The sequence below is a fragment of the Sinohyriopsis cumingii genome, chromosome 14 (assembly GCF_028554795.1).
Source record: "Sinohyriopsis cumingii isolate HCF-2022 chromosome 14, ASM2855479v2, whole genome shotgun sequence".
Taxonomy (NCBI): Eukaryota; Metazoa; Mollusca; class Bivalvia; order Unionida; family Unionidae; genus Sinohyriopsis; species Sinohyriopsis cumingii.
Window position 1 is genome coordinate 9,083,620 of NC_142974.1, and position 24,789 is coordinate 9,108,408.

The 24,789-nt window shown below is 42.2% G+C and overlaps 1 protein-coding gene across 4 annotated transcripts in view; it reads left to right on the forward strand.

Annotated features, from left to right (window-relative positions):
• Positions 1–24,789, forward strand: part of LOC149783187 (uncharacterized) — a 79,933-nt gene that overhangs the window by 32,278 nt on the left and 22,866 nt on the right. Inside the window, exon 1 of one of the 4 annotated variants that reach the window (XM_089931412.1) lies at positions 4,225–4,345. The exons of 2 other annotated variants lie outside the window; for them this stretch is intronic. The gene's annotated coding sequence lies outside the window, so the exon portion shown is untranslated. Of the gene's footprint in view, positions 1–4,224; positions 4,346–9,740; positions 9,881–24,789 lie in introns of those variants that run through there. One more of the 4 variants, XM_089931415.1, reaches the window with a different exon arrangement.

Here is a 24,789-nt window from a genome sequence, read left to right on the forward strand (position 1 = left end):
CCCGGGAAATTTTGCAAGGGCCGACAGACCTAGGTGAATGCCTTCGCTAGGAAGAAGTGAGAGTCGGAGGCAAGCTGTAAACCAGCAAACCTGGCGTATGCAACTGTCAACAGAGAAGGTGCCACCCTTTTGTACGATACTGGGTGTAGCGTTCCCGCGCTTGTCGACAAGAAGTATGTTAAACCTGAGGCCTACACAGGGGAGGTAATTGAAGTCCAATACGCGAACAGCGCACGTGACTTTTTGCCGGTGGCTGTCATTGACCTCGATTCACTGTATGTGAAGGGGAAAATTGAAGCTGAGTCCTTGGATGGACTATCACATGACGTCATACTGGAATGTCGTTATGTGTTACCACAACCGAACCGGAAACCTGCAAACCGACACCGGTGAAGGCTGTGGAAATCAGATCCAAGAGTCGACAGCCGAAACCGACGACTATGGAAGTTACGTCGACATTGGTCAATAACGTACTTCCCGCCAAATTGAGGAAGCTGCAGCTGGAAGACGCAACTCTGGCACAGCTGCATAAATACGCTGCAGAAGGAACGGAGAGAGAAACTCCGAATGGCGCGGTGAGGTTCGTATACAAGAAGGGGATCTTGTATCGACACGCCAAGAAAGGAAACGAACATTTCAAGCAAGTCGTCGTGCCAAAGGAGAAGTGATTGGAAGTGTTGAAAGTTTCGCATGAGAGTCTCATGGGATGGCACATGGGAATGGCCTAGACGCGTGATCGTTTTGTCAATGAATTTGAATTTTACTGGCCAGGGGTCCACGGAGATGTTAAGCGGTTCTGTCTCTCCTGTGACAAGTGTCGGAGCATGGCACCGAAAACGGATCATCGACCTGTCCCTTTGGTGAGTACACCCTACATCGATGAACCATTTCGAAGCCAAGCGATGGATTAGATCGGACCAATAAAACCCGCGTTGTCATAAAGAAATCGGTATATTTTAAATGTCGTAGATTGCGCTACATGCTATCCGTAGGCTGTCGCTTTGCGTAATATTGATTCGGAAACCGTCGCTGAAGCGATGTTTGGGATTTGGTCACGAGTTGGAGTACCCGACGAGATCCTTACCGATGAAGCGAAACAATTCATGAGTCCCATGATGGCAGAGGTGAACCGACTGATGTCGATTAAGCACCTCATGACTACACCGTATCACCCCCAATGTAACAGACTGGCCGAACGGTCTAACGGGACTCTGAAAAACACGCTAAAGAAGCTGTGTGAAGGCCGCCCTAAAAATTGGGGAGAACCTCAAGCTAGCGAAGTCGCGTCAGGCGAAGCATTACAACAAGCGCACAAAACCACGCCTGTATGAAGTAGGCGACAAGGTGTTGTTGCTGCTTTCCCAAGAACACAACAAACTGCAAGTTTCTTGGAGGGGACCGTAAGTCGTAACCGGGAAGGTCGGAGGTCAGTCCTGTCGGACATGGCTACCGACTAAGGAGAAGTTGTACCATGCCAATCTCCTTAAGAGATACCGAGAAAGAGAGAGCGTCAGCGATTTTCTCGTCTCATCACCGAGGAAGCCGAAGGCGAACACTGTCCCGAACTGTCCATTCACGAAGGCTGAGACACCCTCGGACTCCACGTGTGTCCCCATGTTGACTGCGGATCAGCGGGAAGAGACAGAGACGTTGCTGACAGGGTATTCTGATGTTCTTACGAAAATACCCGGAACAACGTCACTTTCCGAGTTCGGGTTAAAGCTGGTGGACGACCGTCCAGTGCAGCGGAAACCCTACCCTTTGCTTCGAGAGAAAATACAAGTCGTAAGAGAAGAGACTGAGCAGATGACTGCTTTGAGAGTAATCGAGCTCTCCGATTCTCCGTACAGCTCTCCGGTAGTCTTAGTTCAGAAGAAGGATGGCACACATCGGTTTTGTGTCGACTACCGGAAGCTGAATCAGGTAATGGAATTTCAAGTCGAAATGCTACCTGACCCAGAACATATTTTCATTTCTGTAACGGAATCGAAATATTTTTCGATGTTGGATTTGTCCAAGGGCTATTTGCAAATTCCGGTAAGGGAGGAGGATAGAGCAAATCTCGCTTTTGCTACTCCCGATGGAATATACCAATGGTTAGTCATGCCGTTCGGAGTCCAGAACGCGCCAAGCGTAATCACTTGAATGGTGAGGTAGTTTTTGGAGCCCTTGCGCGATAGGGGTGTTCACAACTTCATGGATGATCTCTTGCTAGCCACATATAAGTGTGGTGAATAACTCACTCTGCTAGATGACGTTTTGGAGCGGCTTCGTCAGGCGGGATTGACGGCTCGCCCTTCCAAATGTCACCTGGGGTTGCGGACGCTGGATTATTTGGGACAAACACTGAGTCAAGGCACGCTGTCTACTGAGAAGTCCAAGGTGGAGCAGCTGAGAAACTCCGCACGCCCCACCATGAAAACTGAGGTGAAGTCGTTTCTGGGTTCGGCCGGGTATTGCCAGAGGTATATGGCCAATTTCAGTGCGGTTTGGGCGGGTTGTCTGATATTACCAGGAAACGGCCCCCGAGTAAAGTTATTTGGACGGATGCGTGTGAGCACGCTTTCCTAACGCTGAAGAATAGGCTGACATCCGACGCTGTTGTCCATCTACCGGTTCTGTCCAAAGACTTCGTGCTCCGTACTGACGCATGTGACACAGGTCTGAGAGCAGTACTACTGCAAGATCACGAAGGGACGATTTTTCCTGTTGCGTACGGTCGTCGAAAACTGTCTGCTGCCGAGAAAAACTACTCCGTATTTGAGAAGGAATCCCTCGGAATCGTGTTCGAGATATCATGGTTCGAGTGGTACTTATATTGGCGGAAGTTCGTATTGGAGACCGACCACCAACCTCAGGCGAAATTGTCTAATGGTCGCTTGAAGCGATGGTCGCTGTTTTCACAGCAGTACCAGATGAAGATCAGATGCCTGAAAGGAACCGAGAACGTAGGCGCCTAATTCATGAGCAGGAGCGTTGAAATGGCATAGATCGCTCTGTAGATAACCATTTATTGTATGCATATTTGTGTCCGTACTTTGCGTGTAGCGTCGTTATGATTTTGTTTCTTTTAATGCGTATAGTAACGCACATTTGCATTTTGGAACAATTTTGAGGTAATCTAATCCCGCTTCTTTTCTCAAGCGTGGGGGTTGGGTGTCACGTTTGTTCAACCCAAGTTCGTAAGTCGTATATAAACTAAGGTTTGATTATTACAAGGCGTGTTTGGTGTCTGAACATTCGGCAGGCTAGAATTAATCTGTTACACAAGGTTAAAGTGACCAGGGAGACGATCCGGCATCTTGAATCGGCATATGCGTTAGATCGAGCGACTTCCCATCAAGGTGTTACAAAGATCAGAGGAACCCACGATGACCGGGGCGTGTTCCAAATCCGTCCCCACGTGGACAGACAGCGAGCAGGACATTGTCCGCTAAGTTTGATCCGAATTATAGCTTCTAATTAGCAAGCGACAATTTATTTCTCCTGGGAAGATTGCCGAGCAAATAGGATTACTCCGAGAAAGCCACTCGTAATATGGCGGGAAAACTGAAGAAAAAACCCCACAGATTCTAAGGAAAGACAAAGATTTGCAAAGGATGCACTTTGGGGAACAGAACGTCCGGTTCAGTGAGTCCTGAGTCTCTAAGAGGGGAGACAAAAGTGCGACTTGCAGAGCAGTCGGAGTCTACAAGCCTAGTCGGTAGAAAGAGACGATGAGGAGCAGGAAAATTTTTACAAAGAAAACGGTTTGTCTGTTTTATTTATTTGTCTTGTCTATGTTTTATATTTGCATTTGAAAAAGACTCATTAAGTGTCGAAAGCGCTTGGGCAAGCAAGATACCAGTTTTGCACTGTTTGTAGTCAGTTTCTTATATATATATATATATATATATATATATATATATATATATATATATATATATATATATATATATATATATATATGGTCATTGTTTAAGCAGATAGGTATGAGCAAAGTTAGGTAAAACAGGAGATTCCATTTAAATACTAACATTGTTCATAGCCCTCCATACATGAATACATTCATTGTCACTTAGGAATGTGAAATATAATTTGACGCACCTCAAACGCTTTATGAAACATTACGCCTATTCGGTATTCGTACATAGCGAAATATTCTATAAATAGCAACATATTACAATAAACTGAAAGCTTCCTCACTGAAGCACTGTAAAATAATCAACTAGGCCGGATACGCCTGTCGAATTCAAAAGAGCGTATCAGGTTTGTTAAAAGACCCATATTGTCATTGTCAGATTATTCTAACAAAGGAAACTGAGAAGGCAGCAGCCCGAAGTATACGAGCAAAAGTAGACACCAGGTAATATATTTCTACAATATTCATTATTATGTCAGTGTGATTTTGTATGATTTGGATTTTTAACGTAGATTCTTTTAACAATTTTTCAGTCATATCGCTACGATGTCTGCAGTTTATAGTGACGTCTAGCACTGGAGCATCATGCCTCAGACATATAGCATGATGTCCCACCCAGTCACATTATCCTGACACCAGGCCGACCAGTCCTAACACTAACCTCTTAATGCTGAGCGCCAAGCGAGGCAGGTGTTAGTACCATTTCTATAAGTCTATGGTATGACTCGGCTGGGGATCGAACCCACAACCTTCCGCATCCGAGGCGGACTCTCTAACCAATAGGCCACCGGAATGGTCTGTTATTAATAAATGTAAAGTCGTTATGTCAGTAGCATTGTGCATCTTTTGTATTGTCAGTAGTTTTCTTTATGGCATTTAACGATATATTCTATTGTTATGTATGTTTGATCTAATTTATATCTGATTTAATTTAATTGTTTGTTGGTTAGTTTTAAATTTTTTTATTCCATTAAATGCTATTGCAATGTAATTGTGTTTACTGGAATTTGACATTTTTCAGAAATTAGTTCGACCTGACTGTTTTTCGTAAACACCTAATATTCGAACTTTGTATCTTAACACATTAACCCCTAGCGACGACTTTACGGGGCAGGAGGTAGTAGCCTACTGCCGAGCTATGTAGCGTCATGGTCATGCATGATACACTAAAGTAGGTGATATTATAGAAAGGTAGACAGATGTAGCTCTATAATGATACTAAATAATCTGGAATATCTAGTTGCACTACAAAATACAGATAGAAAACCCTCATTTTTTGGACCCGCCATTTTTTTACCCAAAATTCGCCCGTGGTCGAGATCCGATTTTGTGTCCGGATTTTAGACTTTTTGGTCTCAGATCTAAGGCAAACTGGTATGAACTGCAAACAGACAGATGAACCTTTGCAAAAAGTAGGATAAGATGGGCATTTGGAATAAAGAGTGGTCTCCATACAAAAAGAATGCGCGAGTCAAATAGCCAACGAAAAACGATGTTCCTAACACAACTAGGCAGTATGTTATTGAAAGATGACAGAGGATTTGGTGTTTTCGAGGCTATTCAGAAATAGCTTTCAAATTGTGTTTCCTACTCGATTTTCAGGCGAAAATAACAAAAAGCTCCAGGGGTTAATGTGTTAAGGCTGACCTAGTTCCTGGCCTTATTTCAGAGTTGGAGTAAACAACTTTTTTTTTCAGTCCTAGTGTGGGATTTATACTGTGAAATCAAGGCTGTATTGAGAGTACGTGATGTTAATTTGAAGATTCGATCTTGCTCTAGAAAGTGATCACGTGACCCTCATACGTGAATTTGTTTTGCGTCTTGCATTGGTGTATAACCTTTTTATATACAGAGTTTAGTCAGTTGGGCTCTTAAACACTTTGACGTCATTGGGTACATTCTGTTGTGACCCATTTGAGTTGAAATTCTATTTTATGGAATTATTAATTCTTTTCCCTGGAATAATTTAAGTGCTCATACAGAATTCTTGGACAAAGACAATTATCGAAATTTTATTCTCCGTTCGAAACTGGAATATTATTTTCTGTTGTTTAACAATGAAATGTTGGCACGTCAGGACAACACTGACTACTGCATACGCCATCGTCCTCCATCTGGGATTTTTTTTAACAAGACTCCAACTCAGTTTCATTTGGACAATTTTTTCTAGGATTTCTATTTTTTAATTATTGGACTATTTTTGGATTTGATTCATTAAACCGTAAGTTCGTTTTCGCATTTTTACCTGTTTTTCTAGGGAAATAACTTTTTTGTTAAATTTTACAAAGATTGTTGTCTTCACTCTTGTCTTGTCACCGTTTTAAAAAGCCTAAAAGTTAACAAAGGAAATCGGGTCGCTCGTCCTTAGGATATATGAATTTTAGCTAAAATATTTCAGAAAACTTCGTTTCTTGAAATATAATTTCCCCTAGTTCTGACTTTTTTTAAATCTCACGTATTATTTTACATTTTTTGAAATCTTTAGTTAAATCAACAGGCTTGGTTTTTTACAATATCATCAGAATTGGAAATCTTTCTTTCAAATCCCACCCAGGAACAATTAGACCTTTTAAAAAAAGATGAATTGATTCAACTTCCCGCAAAATAGGATCTTTCTGGGGCAAAGGCGTTCTAAACGAAGCAAGAAATACAAAATATTTTGGTCCATTATTTGGTGGAAAAGAATGTATTTGATAAAACTGCTTTGGTTTCGATGATTAAGTCGGTATGAGACTCTGACCTAAAATCAAAGGAATTAAAATTACAATACAAGATGAAATTAGAGTTAAGGAAGCTGGAACTTCAGACAGATCGAGAAGAAAAACAAATGCAGTTGCAATCGGAGAAAGAGAACGAACAAATGCTATTACAGAAAGAACAAATGCAAATGCAATTAAATAATGAAGAAAGAGAGAAAAGAAAGAAAGAGAAATGCAGTTACAAAAAGAACAAATGCAGTTTTATCGCTACAGAGGCCAGATTGATTAGTGATTGGCGTTAGCTTCGCCCTGACTAGGATGTCCTTGAGGTTTTTTGGTCTCCGGTAGGCTACTACAGGTTTATTAGGGAGGTTTAATTTTAGTGCGTCCGACCATTGCTCGATAGGCCAGTGTTTCCCGATGATTTTACCTACTTTGGGGCTGTCTGGATGGTAGGTCAAGATAAATGGTATCCTATCAGCCTTTTCCTTCTTTCCGTAGTTAGTAGTTCATTGTGGATTCTTTGTTTAGCGTTTGGGTTGCCTCCGTAATCAGGTCTTTGTCGTTGCCTCGGTAAATTAAATGTTTAGATAGCTCTTCAGACCTTTTTATGAATGTTTCATCGTCAGAGCAAATTCTGTGTATCCTCAGTGCCTGGCTATATGGGATGTTCCTAAAGCAGTGTTTTGGATGACAGCTGCTTGGGGGAAGATACTGGTGTTTGTCGGTTGGTTTCGAGTAGATGTCTGTATGGAGTTTGTTTTATACCAGTCTGTTTGTTGTGAAAAGGAAGACGTGGTTTGAGTTGGAGACTTCTGCCGCAAATTTTATTGAGGGATGGAAGTTGATTAGATTTGATATGAAATCATCCAGACTTTTCTTCCATGTTGCCACTTCATTTCTATATCATCGATAAAGCGTACCCACTGGTATGGTGTAAGTTCAACCGATGCTAAAAGTTGACCCTCCAGTTTTCCCTTACAAATATTAGCATACGAAGGGGTCATTTTTGTACCCATTGTGGTTCCGTTAATTTGGAGGTAGTTTTCTTCATTAAATTCAAACTTATTGAGTTTTAGGACAAGCTCCAGGAGTTGGACTAGGAAGTGTGTGGGTAGATTGTCTACAGTTCCAGTTTCTCATGCTTCTCTACACGCCTGTATCCCTTCGTTGTGCGGTATGTTAGTATAAAAAGGTGTGACGTCTAAGGAAACAAGCAATGTATCTGGCAGTAATGGTTCACTTACTATGCTTTTTATGAGGTAATAAGTCGTGTCCTGAAGATACGATGGTAATTTGTGGACATGTGGTCTTATAAAATGATCCAAATATTCTGATATCCTTTCTGTGGGATGCCCGTTACCGGAGAGTATAGGTCTGCCCGGGTTTCCTTGTTTATGGATTTTAAATAGAAGATAACATCCACCTGCCCTTGGGTTTTCAGGGCGTAAGTAGTTTCCCGTTTGCTGGTGTATGTGCCCGATTTGGTACGCCTCGTCAATAATATTAGATCATTGTCTAGTTTTTGTCAGAACCTACCTTCACTTAGTTTTCTACTTGCTTCTTCCCTATTCATAACCACCACATCGGAACCCTTATCTGAAGCTTAATTTTAATGTAAGTTTTGCTTTTCAGTGAGTGTAGGGCATATGTTTCTTCTTTTGTCAAATTAGAGTATCTGTTAGTATTGTTGATGTGTCTGGAAGTGTCATTTTCAACTGAGTTGATAAAGGCTTCTAGATTTGGAATTGAACTTTTTGGTGGGGTCCAATTACTTTTCGTTCTGAATATGCGTTGGTCGCAGCTTAAATTTTCCTCTGATTTATTTATTGGTTTGAGTCTTAATCGGCGGCTAAACTCTTCGGTGTTCTTTTTCAGCTTCCCTCTGTCATATGTCTTTGGACGGGGACAGAAACTCAAGCCCATCGATACAAGTTTTATTTCTGCCTCCGTAAATTCTAACTTAGAGATATTGACCACTGAGTTAGTAACAGTTGAATTAGTTTTTGCTACAGAGGGCTTGTTACTCTTCCTTTTACGGCGAATTTTCTTCTTACGCTTGTTTTTAGAAGATATTTCGTCAACTGAAGCTTCTTCACAACAGTGATTTGGTTGTAGATCATGACTTCTAAGTTTTTTCTCTGACTTTGTATAGTTTTGCAGAGATCCGTTTTTGATCCTTATTTAATTTAGAGTAAAACGCTTGCAAATGTTCCTCTGTGGAAACTGAATTCATCTGCTGTTTTAATCCTTCGATGGTTGCTGATTTGACAAGACATTGATGATTTATGTTCTTCCCAAGTAGGGCTGTGAGTTTAATGGGCGCATCGTGGGTTATTTTATTCCATCTCTTGTTGAATCTCTTTGAGCTCCTGCCAATAATTTGCGGCTTGACATGAATCTGAAGACCTAAAGTGACTGTGTTTGTTTCGAGGAAATGATGCAAAAGAGTGCAATGATGCTTAAGACGAAGTAAGGCATTAGTTTCATTGCGAAAGGTTTTGAGTGTTTTCTGTATTGGTTGAGACATCGTCTCCATTCTACTAGATGAGGCAATTATCAAAATACAAGAACGAAACAATTGGAACGGATACACTAACACTACATAAAATACAGAACTGAAAGGATTTTAGATCACACCAAAGGTTGATCGTGCCATACGAGGTTGATAATATAAAGAATAAAGATCATATGGCGAATAACAATCCTTTCAAATGCACTGGATCCAGCAAGGGATCACGTGTGTCAAGTATCGATTAAGATAAATGCAATAACCTGATAATGAACAGTGCGAAACTAGTCTCTAACCAGCCTGAACTCTTTCGACTCTTTAATGAGGTTTTTTCAAAGACAAATACAAAACAATGACAAGACAAACGAATAAAACAGAAAAAATGTTATTTCTGCGAAACTTGACATGGCTGTTTCTACAGGAATTAAACCTTTTAACTTTATTAAAGAGTCGAGAGCGCTCAAGCTAGTTAGATACAAGTTTCGACTTGTTCGATGTCAATGTATTGCATATATATATATATATATATATATATATATAGTGTCGCAAATTTTTATTATAATTTGCTTTTTGAATACCTCTGACATATGTTTGCTCCTATTAACATTCGTTATTCCTTCTTCGATAGCGTGCCCGTTCCGGTGGCCTCGTGGTTAGAGCGTCTGCCTCGGATGCGAGAGGTCGCGGGTTCGAATCCTAGCCGAGTCATGCCAAATGCTTGTAAAAATGGTACTAACAGCTGCCTCGCCAGGCGCTTAGCATTAAGAGGTTAGTTTTAAAACTGGTCGGCCTGGTGTCAGGATAATGTGAATGGGTGGGACATGATTCTACATGTCTGACGCATGATGCCCAAATAATAGGCATCATTATAAACTGCCACTCTACAGACTGTCACATACACGGACACACACACATGCACACCTTGTGAGAATCACGCAAAACCGTCAAAATACCTTCTGTATTTTGTTATTGTACTGTGATCATGTATACGTCAAAATTTATGTAACCCTTGACTAACATCCATCATTCCGTTCCAATGTATGTATCCTTCATTCAATTGCCACTTATGTGAACTTGATATCAACGTTACCCAGACCGACTTTGGCTCGTGACAGAAACACTAATGCGTGAATCTAGATGTACTTTTTTCATGCACAAGTTTACAACGATCAAGCTACACGTATGCCACACAAAAGAGAAAAGTCGGCCCCTTTAATCAAGGGTGAGAAAACGGGTTGAATATAAAGTGAAGCTTAATGGAAAAGTTGCATGATCTATATTAAACATGTTAGAGATTTATAATATGTATGAAATGAAACTAAAAACACAATCACCTTTTTATGACACATCTCTCTCTCGCTCGCTCGCTCGTTCTCTCTCTCTCTATTATGCCTTTTGACCTCCAGTATAAATATTTTGAGGCGTTTGAAAATAGGAAGATTTTCAGTTAGCAGTTGCGTATCAAACACCTTTCTATGTAATCGTTCTTTTCTTATTCACGTGGGTGTATGGAATATATAATATTTTAGATGATACTGTTTTCTTACTGAAAGGCAAAACTCATAGAGTGGATATAGTGACTAATACCTTTAATAGATATTTTGTATCATGTGGAAAAGACGGAAATTCGTTTATAAGAATGGATGACTGCGCAATTCAGCTATTTTATAAATATGCATGGACTGGTTATGTAATAAAATTTATTTTATTAGCTTTAAACAGCTGAAATTTATTTACGCTCCCTTTAAAAGAAACACGTGTCTAATGTGCATTATTTGTGGGTGATTGGATTTATAATCAATGCGTGTTACCCAGTTCGGACCAAACAATCAAATAAACAAATATTTCCTGCATATTGGTTACGTGGTTCTGTCGATAGATGTGTCTCGATAGCCAGGATAATGGGCTAATGTTTTCCACAATTTACTATCCCTATACATTAAAGTATATAAGTAGTGAATGGGGATACTTTACGGACAATGGGAATTAGCATTACAGGGACCCCTGGGTCAGATTACGGACAATGGAAATTTAACATGGCGAAAAATCGTGGGTCAGATTACGGACAAGGGGAATTAACATGGGAATAAATCGTGGGTCACTTTACGGACAAGGGGAATTTAACATGGCAATAAATCGTGGGACACTCTACGGACAAGGGGAATTTAACATGGGATTTTTTTTTTAAATTTTAAAAAAATTTTTTTAAAAAAGGGGTAGGCAATTCAAAGACTATCTCTTTTCGAGAAATATGGGGGCCCTGAAAAGGGCCTTTGGGTTTTCTTCTTCTTCTAATTTCTTCTTTTCCTCCACCAAGTTCTTATTTTATCTCCTACACTCTTCTTCTCTTTCTTTTTTTTCTTCTCCTCTTCTTTCTTCTTCTCTTCCTCCTCTTCTTTCTTCCTCTTTTCATTTTCTTCTTCTTTTTCAATTTTTTCATTCCATTCTCTCATCCTTATCCTTTCCTCTTCATCCTCCTTTTCCTCCTTTATTTCTTTCAACAGATCACTAATGATTACCTTCATTTTTCGTAAATTATTTATCTCCATCTTCACTCTATGGGGACTATATGAGTAGTGATCCTCGTTTAGGTTAACCAACATTTGCTCAAACATTCCTAAATTGTCCATGACGTTTTGCAATTTTTCCATTTTGTTAAGGTGGTTTGAAGCCATCTTCTTTTTTTATTCTTTGCAGAATGGTTTGAACCACGAATACTGTGGGTTCTTATACAAAAAGCGCGGACGTGATGGAAAACATCCCCTAAAAACATAAAATTGATCTTACCTAGATCATGACCAACAACGTGCGGACGTGAAGGAAAACATCCCCACTTTTCTCATTTCATATAATCAAGCCCAAACTATACTCTCCACATACTCTAAGAAACAATAAAGAAACCCATAATCTACTATTCACACAAACTAATACTTCATCATTTACAAACACACAAACACTTACACTTCCACTATTAATAAAGAGTTAGTGTTTATATTCACACTACTCTACCTACACACATTGGCAAATCTATCGTTATTTCTTTTCTAGAGTATTGGGTAGCCCTGAAAAGGGCTGTTTTGTTTGGAACTTCATGGGCACCTGGTTAATGGTGGCACCTTCCAGGCCTGGCGCCACATACGCATCTTATCCCCCAGTTACTTTTTACCTTTTGGGGGGAGAGAGCAGAGGCAGGATATGTCGCTTCAGAATCCCAATTTTCGCTCTCTGGGATTTTGAAATTTTTTCTTCTCTCCTTTTCCTCCTCCTCTTCTTTGTTTCTTCTTTCCTCTTTATATCTTCTTTCTTCTTCTTTATATCTTCTCTCCTCCTCTTCTTTGTTTCTTCTTTCCTCCTCTCTTATCCTTCCCTCCTCGACAATGGCTTCCGCGGCCAGTTCATTTAATATGCGCCTGGCATATTCCAGATGCACATGAAGCTCCAACAGTTTCTCAAGTCTCGTGTTCATTTTTCGGTGTTGATCAATCAACAAGGGTAGCTGGACTGCCGAACGAGTTTCAATTTATACTGAAAGCGCGGACGTGATGGAAAACATCCCCCTAATAACATAAAATTCATCTTACCTAGATCATGACCAAAAAAAAAAAAAACAACAACGCGCGGACCTAAAAGAAACACTCACTCACTTTTTATGCTATCCATCATTATTGTAAAATTTTTTATAAATCACTTCAATAGACTATCCACATACGCAAAGCAATCCAATCTAACCCCAAATATATACCTCTAACAGCCCAAAAAAACAAACATCATTTTAATCTACTATCCACACCAACCTATTTTTTTCACTTACAAACACAATCACACAAACACATACCCTCATATTTTTTGAAAAAGAGTTAGTGTTTATATACACACTACTCTACCTACACACATTGGCAAATCCATCGTTATTTCTTTTCTAGAGTATTGGGTAGCCCTGAAAAGGGCTGTTTTTTTGTTTTGCTATGGCATTCTTTTTTAGTTTCTAAGAATGCGATGTCCTCTGAGGATAGACTTTCTGGCGATAGGTCTGCTTCTTCGGAAAGAGAAGAAGAATTCTTTGGTGTCGATACGACAATCGACAAAGCCTCTGTCAGCTTCAGGTTGCTGCTGCTGTTGCTGTTGTTGCTGCTGTTGCTGCTGTCTCTGAAGTCTGTACTTCTCTGTCCATTCTTCTTTTTCCCTGTTCATTTCTTCTCTGAAGAGCTCTTCTATCAGGTCTTCAGTGATTTTTAACATTCTCACGTTCTCTATTTCTTCTGGTTTCGGTATCAGACTGTGTCTGACCCTATGCAGATTCACGTAGGCTTCGTTGAGCTTAGCTAGTTTGGAGCACATCTTCTTAGGAGGATGAGTCGACAATGGATGGCTAGACTGGGAACAACCCTGTTCTTAAAGTTAAAGCGCGGACGTGAAGGAAAACATCCCCACACGGTTTTTGAGCCGCAACGTTCATGAGAGGGATAGTAAGAAATGAAAGAGCATCAATCCAACATTCTTCTAGCTAAACAAAAGACAAAGGCATTTTTTCTAAACACAACATTTTTATTCAAAAATCACTTAACACTAAACAACAACATTTTTAACAATAATCCAAAACTATAACATCAAACAATTTTTTTTCAAATCACAAACATTTTTTTCTTCAAATACTAACTACTTTGAACAGGGCTGACAACGTTGTGAATGAAATTGTGATTTCCACTGTTGGAAATCATTAGGCCATTGATGGACACTACGTTTCCTAGCTTGAGACAAAAGATAAGCATAATGGTCACAAAACCATCGATCTACTTTCACATCGTTTCTAGCAGAAGAACGAGGATCAAAATGAGTCACTAAATGTTCTAAGGAATAGCCCAGGCTGCGATGATGCAGAAAATACACACAGTACTGTCCACACACCAAGGAATCTGTGCCTTGTAATTTCACGTTATTGAATCGGGTAGTCTGAGCATTTCTTCTCATAAAGTCGATGATATCGTCTTCCAAAGGGGGCAATCCGTACGAATCGAAATATTCCACACATCCTTCTTGAGGAAAGTAGACGGCTACCCAGTGGGTTCCTGGGAGATGACTGTCGTCCGTGTTGATCACGTAAGCTTGATGGTCTTTAGGTTTGCGATGAGGGAGTTCATCTTTAGCACAGACGACAGGATTCCAAGAAGCCGTATACGAACTGTGGTTCAAAAGGTAATAAAGTTCCCAGGTATCCATTGTTTTGTGTTTGTTTTTTCTTCTTCACAGGTAATAATACGTCGTCAATTCTATCCTGACTTTTTGCTTGAAAATGTCTGACGAATAAACGGTTATTCTTTCTGTTTCCTCACTCTGATTCAGGAGAGCTTCGATACGATGGATCTCTTGAGTGGTTAATGCTGGACAAGAATGTTCACAACAAGGAATGCATGAAATTGTTGACGGGAGCTATATTCTCAGTGTCTTCTACTGCACCATCATCCTTATCTAGAACTTTGACTTTCAAGTACAAGTAACTGCTATTCAGATCGATGTAATCTTCGGGCTGTCCTTTGATTTCAAACTCGATGGGAGCTGAGGCTGTCAATGAGGAGACGGGATGAAATTCCACCCATTGAGATTCTTGCATCGTCATCATGGTGGGGGGCATGGCAAACAGATCCAGTTCCGTCTTGGAACAAGCGCAAGACTCTCGGTGCATCATTTTTTTTGTTCTGTTCTTTCTCAATAATCGAAAACGTCTAAGTCTCGAACGGTTCTTCTTTTCTTAGCCTTTCTCGCTTGAAGTCTGGTGAAAGGGTGTTTTCTTCGTCGTCTCTTTCTGCCTTGTCCTTGCTGAATGCCTGACTCGGTAGCGTGCAGGGCATTTATAGGTGTGTCTCGTTGGCCCAAAAGGTCTTTACCCGTTTGCAGCAAGACATTTTTGCCTGCCCTCATGAAAGCTTCTTTAGGGTTTTGTTTGTCGATGATGACATTTTGGAGAAATTCTTTGCCTTGCGTCAGTGCCGCATCTTTCAAGGCGTGCAATCCGCGTGTCACCATCGGTTTCAACACCGGGGCCACCGAACGAAAGGCCGATTTTAACATATCTCCTAAGCCGTGTCCTCGCTGTCGAGCAACCCCTCGGTACACTGGATACATGACTTAAGAGTCGTGAGAGAACCGTTTTCGAAAATGGAGTTTCACCGTGACTTTTCCTTTGGTGAATGGAATATTTTGTCCTAAATCTCCTTTTATAGTAATGTTGACCGTGTCCAAATACGACTTGCTGACAGGTAAATAGTGAGGATGTACAAATTCGCGGTGGACGTGGTAAGTGTTTCCACCTTCCTCGTCAGCGTTTGCGGCAGAATCCACTTTGAAAGGAATGACACGCAGTAACGGCACAGAGGTGTGTCCCACCACGTTATACTCCACCACATCGGAGTACACGAACATCAAATTTAGTCCTTGGTTCAGTTCTACCGGGGTACGAAAATACTTGGCAAAAGAATCGTTGTCAGAAATGACTAGTAATTCGCCTTTTTGTTGTTCTACTTTCTTCCTCAGCTCCATGTCACCTCCCAACATGTCAAACAATTCAGGACAAAATAAGAAAGACATGATTTTGGGCCCCTCAGGAAATTTTATCAGGAAGCGACGAGCTGTTTTGTGGTACTCCAGGGTGACACTTTTTTTGACATGCTCTAAAGCTTTCAGAAACACACCATTAAACCTGGTGGCTATGGTGTTGACCAAATGTTGACCACTAAAATAATAGCCTGGGGGAATGAACAAGTGATAGGTGGTCCACTTTAGATTTGGTGTACGGGTTTTCTTGTCATATTTGCTATGGGTATCCATCCACTGTTGCATTTGCTCGTCATGAACTTCCACATCAAATTTATTTTGATTGGGAAGGACATTGAGGACTTGGGTCGGGTGAATCATTTCTACTAAAGCCACTTCCCAATGGGCTTCGTGATCTAACGGGATGGCTTGAGGTAATTTGGCCGTGTAACAGCACAACGTGTTGTGGGGAAACACCTCCATGGAACTGTCACTGGGTAAGGTTAAGTAAAATTGGTTTTCGTGACTCATAATTCTAGAGTTCTGTGGCTGTCCGAGGGGTTAGTGGACGTCAGAGGTGTGTCTCCGCCCAAAATGGGGTTCTGATTGTGGTTGGACTGGTGACTGACACTGGCACTGGACACAACGTTCCCGTTCGAGGAGAATTTCAGGGAGGGATTGGGAAGCAGGTAACCGATGCAACTGCTCAATAAAATGGTCCACAATTGTTTGTCTCCTTGTTGCAAACTCAAATTGGCGATGGCTGCCCCGATGACACAATACACCACGAAGATTTGGCAGAAAAAGACGATTTGCGTTTTAGGCACACGTTCTCCACACCACACCCACAAGGGTTGTTTTTGTAAATCTTGCACAGAAGAACTAGGGGAAGAAGGAGTGGTCGACGTAGCTGCGTCTGCTGTGTGAAAGGGCATGATGGTCACTTCTTCTTTTTATAGTCGATGACTTGCGAAGCGTCGATCCAAGAATCAAAACTGGGTGGATATCCTTTCCAACGTACTTTGACTTCTTTGACACGTCGTTTGCCCACTTTACGGGTTCTGCGTTCGAGAATGCTTTCGATATCGTACACGTCGTCTTCTTTTTTGGTCACACGTTGTAACTCGGGCAAATAAAACGTTCCTTTGAGTACTTCTCCGTTCATGTCTTCCAATTTATAGACGGCAGGATGACGGCCATGCACTCGTCCAGTGACGCGAAACAATTCGGTCGTCCAGTTAGGTAAGTAACCTTTGTCGAAAGTGCGTTTGGTTTTGCCAATGCGCACCCAATCTCCTACGGTCAACTCTCCACTTTTCTTGGGAACAGCCCTCGTCGGGGACGTACCAAACAGGCGCTCAAACACCAGCACTTCGTTCTCGGGAGTCACGTCTTGCGGGGCACGTCCGATGCTTCGATGGTAAGATTGGTTGTACGCTTGCACCAGGTGAGGTAAGATGTCGATGTACTTCAGAGTGTGGTGATGCGTAAAATATTTCCACATGCGTTCTTTCAAAGTGCGTTGAAAACGTTCCACGATGCTGGCTTTGGTTTCGGGATTCTCGGTGGTAAAAAAATGAATGTCACGTTTCTTTAATTCTTTTTGGAAAGCTTGGTTCAGAAATTCGGTGCCTTTGTCCGTTTGCCATCGAAGAGGGTGACGGCCGCTTTGTTTCAACACCCGTTGCAGGGCTCGCACTAACTCGCTGCTGGATTTGGAAGTCAAGGGCACGACCCAGGCAAATTTGGAAAAGACGTCGATGACACAAAACAAATATTTGTAGCCACGATTGTAGCTGGCTAAATGAGAGACATCAGCTAAATCGGCTTGCCATTGATGATCGATGCCTTCCACTCGGGTGCGACTTCTGGCAAACTTGCGTCGAATGGGTTTGTGTAAAGTGTAGGTAGCTTGTTCTTGTAACCATCGTTGCACTTGAGGTAAACGGAGACTTTTCAGTCGCGTTTTGGCAGCACGATACAATTTTTGAACTCCTGCGTAACCTGCAGGATGCGAGGGATCGTAGTAAATGCTGGCTAAGACTTTTTCCATTTTTTATTTTGTGTTGGTGTGTTAATAAGGCACCCACTCTTGGAAGAGGCTACTCTTTTTCTCTTGGGGTATTTTCTTGGATTGCAAGGCTTTGCGTGTGCGACCGGCAATAGGTGTCGAAGAGGAGGAGGATGTCTGAGCGGGGGATATAGGTTCTTGTTTCACTTCTGTCTTCACTTCTGTCTTCACTTTCTTTTTCTCTTGTGAGGAAGAAGGGGTGGCCATCATCTTTTTAATCCATCCAATTCTGGAGGTAGGTGGTGTTGTTAACTTGCGTACTTTTTCTGGTGGAGTTTGAAACCCTTCTTCTTCTTCTTCTTTTCCTTTTTCTGTCTTGACCACTGGTACCGGTACTGGTACTGGTACTGGTGATGGTGCTGGACTTTTCATCAAGGTCTTAAAATCTTTCAAAGTGGGTAGAGCTGTTTCGTCTAAAGCTTTCTGGTGAAAGAGTTGCAGTCGTTGCAAGAGTTGACCGTACTTTTGCGATTTTTCTGTTTCGGACAAATCTTGGCGATCCATCAAGGATTGCAATTCGTGTTGTAACTGGGACATCTCGCTCAAATTGGGATTGGGAGGTAAATGCGGGGTGCGTTGTTCTTGCCACCGATGGTATTCCATCCATCGTTTGTAAGGCACTAAAGCTAGTTTTCGTCCTTCCATGGGGTTGTCAGGGGTGAATTCTGAGATCTTGGGACTTCCGATGGCCTTTTTATCTTGCTCCCACCAGTCCTCCCAACATGGTTCCCAAGACTCCTTTCAGTATGGGACCTAACAAGAGAGGCAAAATGCCTCCACGTTGCACTAACATCTTCTTTTTTTGACGAATGGGAATTTTTTTTCGAACCATTTGGCGAAGAACGTGACGATGTTTGCTCAAGCATTGTTTCTGGTGTTTGGACAAAGGGATCGTGCCTTTCAAAACGTTCAAACAACATTCGCACACGGTATCGATGACCTCTTTGGAGGCCGTTTGAATGAGTTTTTTTCGTAGGGGTGGAGAAGCTTTGGACAGGACAGATAACAGGTCCCCATGTTTGGCTAAACGTGGTGGCAGTCCTTTCCTTTTCTTTCCTTTGGGTTTTCTGGAGGGTGACATCTTTGAGTCTTTAGGAGCACCTAAAAACACTGATACCCTACTCGGTCACAGGCCTTTTTTATACTGGAACGCGTCGCCACTGATTGTCTTTACGTTTTATCAGTTTGAGGACAGGCATGACACGTCGTGCAGGGGTACGCAACGGACTAAATCGAGCCAGTTCTTGCTTGGACAAATCCAGTAAACTTTGTAACATGCCCGATCTTTCTTGAACTTTGATTTTGGGAGAAGGTACTTTGTGAGCAGCAGCCACTGCCACTAAATTGGAAGGTCCTGCCACTGGGGAAGTTCTTTTGGGGGTCATCAACGGAGAAGTTCTTGGTGTGATCAACGTCTCCAAGTACTCTTCAGTTCCTGGTGACATCAACGGAGAAGTGGACAAACGTGAGGCTGCCGGAGACGTTGTGGCAGGTCGTGGCTTGCGAGTGTAAGGTTGCGTCCTGGCCGAAGTGCCTCTCTTGCGACTAGTTTTCTTCTTCTGTGGACTTTTCTTTTTCTGAGGACTTTTTCTCTGTTTCTTTTTCTGGGGGCTTCTTTTCTTTTTCCGGGGTGATGGTGGTGGTGTCTGGTAAGAGGAGGGTCCCGCCACTGGAGAAGTTCTTCTTGGGGACTTGGTCTTTTTCTTTTTCTTCTTCTTCTTGGGGCTTCGTTGGACTTTTGTCTTGGGGATAACTTTGGGGGCATTAGGATCCCATCTTAAGAGTGAGCGAATGATGACCCCTCCTAGAGTACCGCTCCCTCCAGGTTTCAAAATGATTTGTTTTTTGGTTTGAGTGTCGATGCGGGGATCGGCCAGTTGGACCAAAGCGACTTTGTTTCGATCGAAAAAGCGTTGGGTTTGATGAGGAATCTGAATGATTCCTTGGAGTAATTGACGTGCCGTCACCGTGAACCATCGTAAGACTTCTTTGAGACTAGCTTCTAAGACACGGGCTCGTGTTTGTGGATCTTTTTCTCGACTGATGCCATACAAGGCACGAATCAATTTGACGGGAAGATGCGACTGAAGGGACGTCATGTTCACACTGTGTGAGACAGACGAAAAAGGGTCTGAGGTTTTTATAGATTTTTTTCATGGGGAGTGAAATGAAGTCGAGGACGGAGACGTGTACAGGACAGGCCCTCCGTCTTGGCACCAGTGGTGAAACAAGTGGGTACGAAATCGCAAATCCTCGGGGGTCGTAGGTTTCAAATCGACGAGTAAATAGGCGTGTGGCGTTTGAGTGGCATCGTCGTACGCCTGAGTCAGCCAAGGCGTTCCTAACTGTTTGGCTAAGACTTGCACTTGCGATTTATCTCGAGGGCTTTTAAACAAGACCACGTAATGCGCATTGAGACTGATGGTGCGATGGGCTTTACTTTGTTGAAACAAATTTTGGGTGATGTAAACGACACTGGCATTACGGTGATGCCCTTTGCGCGTGAACCACAGTTTAATTTCTTCTTCGTCTTCTCCTAACATGTCGTCGAAAATGACCAAATGGGTTAGACGGGAGTCAGAGACGATGCCATCGTCTTCTTTAGGAATGCCTTCCACAAACACGATGGAATCGCCTTGACTTTCTCGCAAGAGGCTGTACGCCGATTGCCACTCTTTGTAACACCACACAATCCGTTGAGGGGGTCGATCGATCAAATGATGTTTATGTTCGATCAAACGTTTGACGAATTCGGTTTTGCCTGAACCGCTAGGTCCAGCAATGAGCATGTTAAAGGGATGGCGAAGATACAAAGCCTCCCAACTGGCACGATCTAAGTGTTCGTCGATGACTTTGACAGTGGAGGAAGAGGGAGCAGAGACAGCAGAGGTAGCCATGGTATGAGAAATGTCACTTGTGACACGAAAAACAAACAAGACAAGAGTTTATATACTTTTTCAGAACACGTTTATTGAATGTTTCAAATATGAACACGAAAGAGAAAAATACATACAACCCAAATAGTGATGTACAGGAATAAAAAACACATCATAACAATCAAAGTGAAATATAAACAAGTGTCTGTACAACATGTTTTGGGTAACCAAGATGTCCTAGGGACAGTGTGTAATGTTCTTACAGTCTCTACATGAGGTATTGTCACACAAGTGTCCTCCCGGAATGACCTTTCAGGCATGTCCATGACAGTCCTGTCCTGAAGCGAGTGGTTGTTCTCGGTGACAGGTTCTTCTGGCACCGTCACTAACACAGGTTGAAAAGTAACTTTTTTCCTTGAACAACTCTTGTGCATACTGGGCCACTTCTTGGGTCCAAGCTTCAAAACCCCCTTTTTTCCAATCACGAACATCTGTCCAATGGGGATGTAAGTCACAAGCTACACACACATCGTCATACACGTCTTGGGTAGCTAAAAGTTGACGAATCTTTTTTTCCTGTTGAGGTCGAGAAGTATCCAAATGAAAACGCAAGGCTTTGAGCAAAAGGAGTTTTTCGTGACCATTTAAGGCCATGGAGGTGGTAAGTACTGATCGTAAAGAGTCCACAAAGAATCGGCTGGTAAACGAAATCCCAGAAAACAAGTCACTAAGACACACACCACTTGTCGTCCAAAATTGAATGGATACAGTTCTTGTAATAATCGATGGTAATGATCCACGGTTTGAATATGGTCATTGAGTTCCTTCCACGGAATCTGTTGGATGACATGTGACATAAACCGTGGCATGGCAGCCTGTTTTTATATTCTCTTTTTTTCGGATGCAATAGACGTACTTTCTAGCCAGAGATCTTCGTTCTCCAGTAGGGAATCTAAATCTTGCATACTGTAACCGAAACGTCAGAGTTCGTTTAGGTGTTTCCTCTTCCTCTAAGTAGATTCCACGTAAAATATGTTGGTAATCCTTTAACTTGTCTTCCTCAATGTATTGCTGTAGGTGAATCTCGAAGTAACCATAATCATGAACATGTCGATCATTAGCGACCTCAAAGTTTTGAACAAGGTCTGACCATTGAAAGAATTTCTGACGAATCAGTTCTCTTATACCATTCAGGTACCAGTGGTTAAAGATCTGGTGACGTATCGGATGCAATTGTTCTTTACGTTTCACTTGTATTTTCACCAGCTCTCGGTAAATGCGTTCTCTCAACTCCACAGGCAAAGCACGAATGTTCTCTTGTAAAGTATCCATGAATAGGTCATACTAAATCCTCTTTGGTCTGACACAAGAAATGTACTCTTTGCACAAACATGGTTTCACTTCAGTGTCGAATTTAAATCGTTGAGTCACTAATCTACACATTACAATTCGTTCAGAAGTTTCCTCTTTCACCAAGTTGACATTGTGTTCAAGATGTTGGTAATTCGTTAACTCTTCCTCTGGAATTCGATGCAGTACGTTTACAATGATGTAACTACAATCGTCCATACCAAACCAATCCTTTTTAAAACTAGAGGATCGTTGATCAATGTCTGTCCAATGGAACACTTTCAATTGAATCAGTCCTTGTATAGCCTTCAGGTACCAATGGTTCAAAAACCGGTGACGTAACGGATGCAATTGTTCTTTACGTTTCACTTGTATTTTGACCAGCTCTCGATAAATGCGTTCTCTCAACTCCACAGGCAAAGCACGAATGTTCTCTTGTAAAGTATCCATGAACAGATTATTATGGTAAAAAAAGTTACTTCAATGTCTCGGTCCCACTAAAGGTAAGTAATGACAATTCGGTGACCATCGAGCATGTTCAACGTAGGCCGAATCTTGCGGTTCCCAGTGGTGAAGTGACACACCACAACTGAAGCACTTGACTTTATCTCCTTCGCCCAAGTAGAAAAATCCGGCTCTGGCTAATTCTTCGGGGGTCGGTCCTCCCAGATACTTTGGCCATTTTCCTTTGAACGATTGAAGACGATTTTCAAAGTCGCAGTATTCCGACAAACGCACAGGGAACGAATATTCGTTTTTCACAGGTTCGTTTCGATGAGGGTTGGGTGACAGGAACAGGAGTTTGCTCAGGGCTGGATGACATCCGTAGGGGGGTAGACGTGAAGGTGAACATTCCCCTTTAAACCCGGTAAAATGTCTAAGAGGACGAGCGGCATCACTTTCGCATCCCTCAGGTTTGACACGCACAGCATCACTTTCCATGACAGGGGCAGTGAGAACAAAGTTCCCATGATGCTTTACGGCATCGCTCAGGTCACAAGGTACAGCATCGTATCCATCGCAAGGCTCACAATCGCACTCATCTGCAAACTCCGTTACGCAATTACAATGGTAACCACATGGACAATCGCAGTTTCCTTCCGGACATTTTCCGTCGCAATGCATGGGTCTTATCCATCCAGTATTAGTCACACTAGAGGAAGATACAACTTTTTTACAATCCCCAAACTGGAACGATGTCTCTTTCAAAGTATTCATCTTGTTCGCTCGGTCTTGGTAGTCACAATGAACTATCGATCTTGACCATAGCCCTTTTTTATACTAGTCGCAATGCAGTCTCCAGCTTGTACATCTTTCCTTTTTTACGTTTTTTATGTCTTGTTTCGGAAGGTACCGTCTCTAAGGTACCGTCAACATTGTACCGTAGTGTGATGGGTGGAAAGGCCATAGAAAGGTAAGGGCAGTGCGGAGACCATCGAGTATGTTCCAGAATAGCTGAATCTTTATAGATACATAGATCCATTCGTAACTTCAGTCCGCAAGCGAAACACTGTACCTCGTATCCCAATCCTGACTCAGGTCCCAAGTAGACAAATCCTGTTCTAGCTAAAACATGCGAAGAAGGTAATCCTTCCCTATCCGTAGGCCATTTCTGAAACGTGTCCAATCGACGGGCACAATCACAATAGTCAGGTAAGAAGACTGGAAAATGGTAGGGTTTGAACTTGGAGTTCTCATCGGGTTTCTCACTCGATTCTTGCTGTGGCGAAGTCATCTTTCTGGTGGGGTAACTATCCTCTTACAACCAATGTTTTATACCAACGTGTCCATACGGTAAGGTGAAATGATTGCGAAGTCGCACTCGCTTCTGGTACACGATTTGATAGACTTTTTCCAAAGGTCGACTGACGATGTGGTGAGTGGGTAAACGTACAATCTTGTTCGGTTGATAAGTGGTCACTTTAAAGTTTCCATCCTCTCCCGATTGCAAGGCTTCTTTCAATACCCCAAAGTTGACTACTCGACTGGTACGATAATTCAGAGTCAGTCCTTTCACTTTGCACGTCGTGTGCACTTCTCCTTGTTTGTCCCGGTATTCGTAGCGGTAATTTTTGGGACCGCCACTGACGAAACTTAGAATCTTGTCGTCGGGATGCTCGTCTGTCCAGGCTCCTAAACGGTCTCCTTCGATGTTAGGGTGATGTTGAATCGGGTGATGGATGTAAATGCAACTGTCCGTGTCAAAGTACAGGACGCGTTCTTCTAACAGTTCTAAAGCTTCGTACAATTTTAAGCGAGCATGGGCTGTCACGTAAGCCGCAATGATGACATTTCCAAAAGGGTCGTCTTGTACAAAGTCCAGATCTTCTTCGTAATTGACCAAGATCAAATTCTCTCGAACGACGTCCACGTGTTTCATGTATTTGGTTTTGTCGTGAATCATCTGGAAGTAGCGGGAAGGTTCTGTCAAATATTCCGTCTTGGGTAAACAAGGTCGTTGTGCCATTTTACCCCATAAGCAATTTAACATCACTTTGGCAAACGATCGCCTGCCTTCGTTTTTCTCGATGTGGTCTAAAGTGATGCCTTCTTGTTCGTAATATTTCTCTTTGAATTGTATTTGGTCTTCGGGAGTGTGACACCAGGAAGGATAGCCGCTGGCTTCTTGCTTCAGTTTCAAAAAGGCATCCACGTAGTCTGCGAAAATGCCTTTCTGACTGGGATCACCCTTGCAATACTGTTGTGTCTTGGGAAAGTGGCAAATTTCGTACACTTATAACAGTTGGTATCCCATGTCCAAAGCTTTGAACAATTCTACGCTGACCCAGGTTCCCGTCAAGGCCCGTTCTTCCTGGCTGTGCTGACAAGGTTGGTCTTGGTTGCACGTTTCG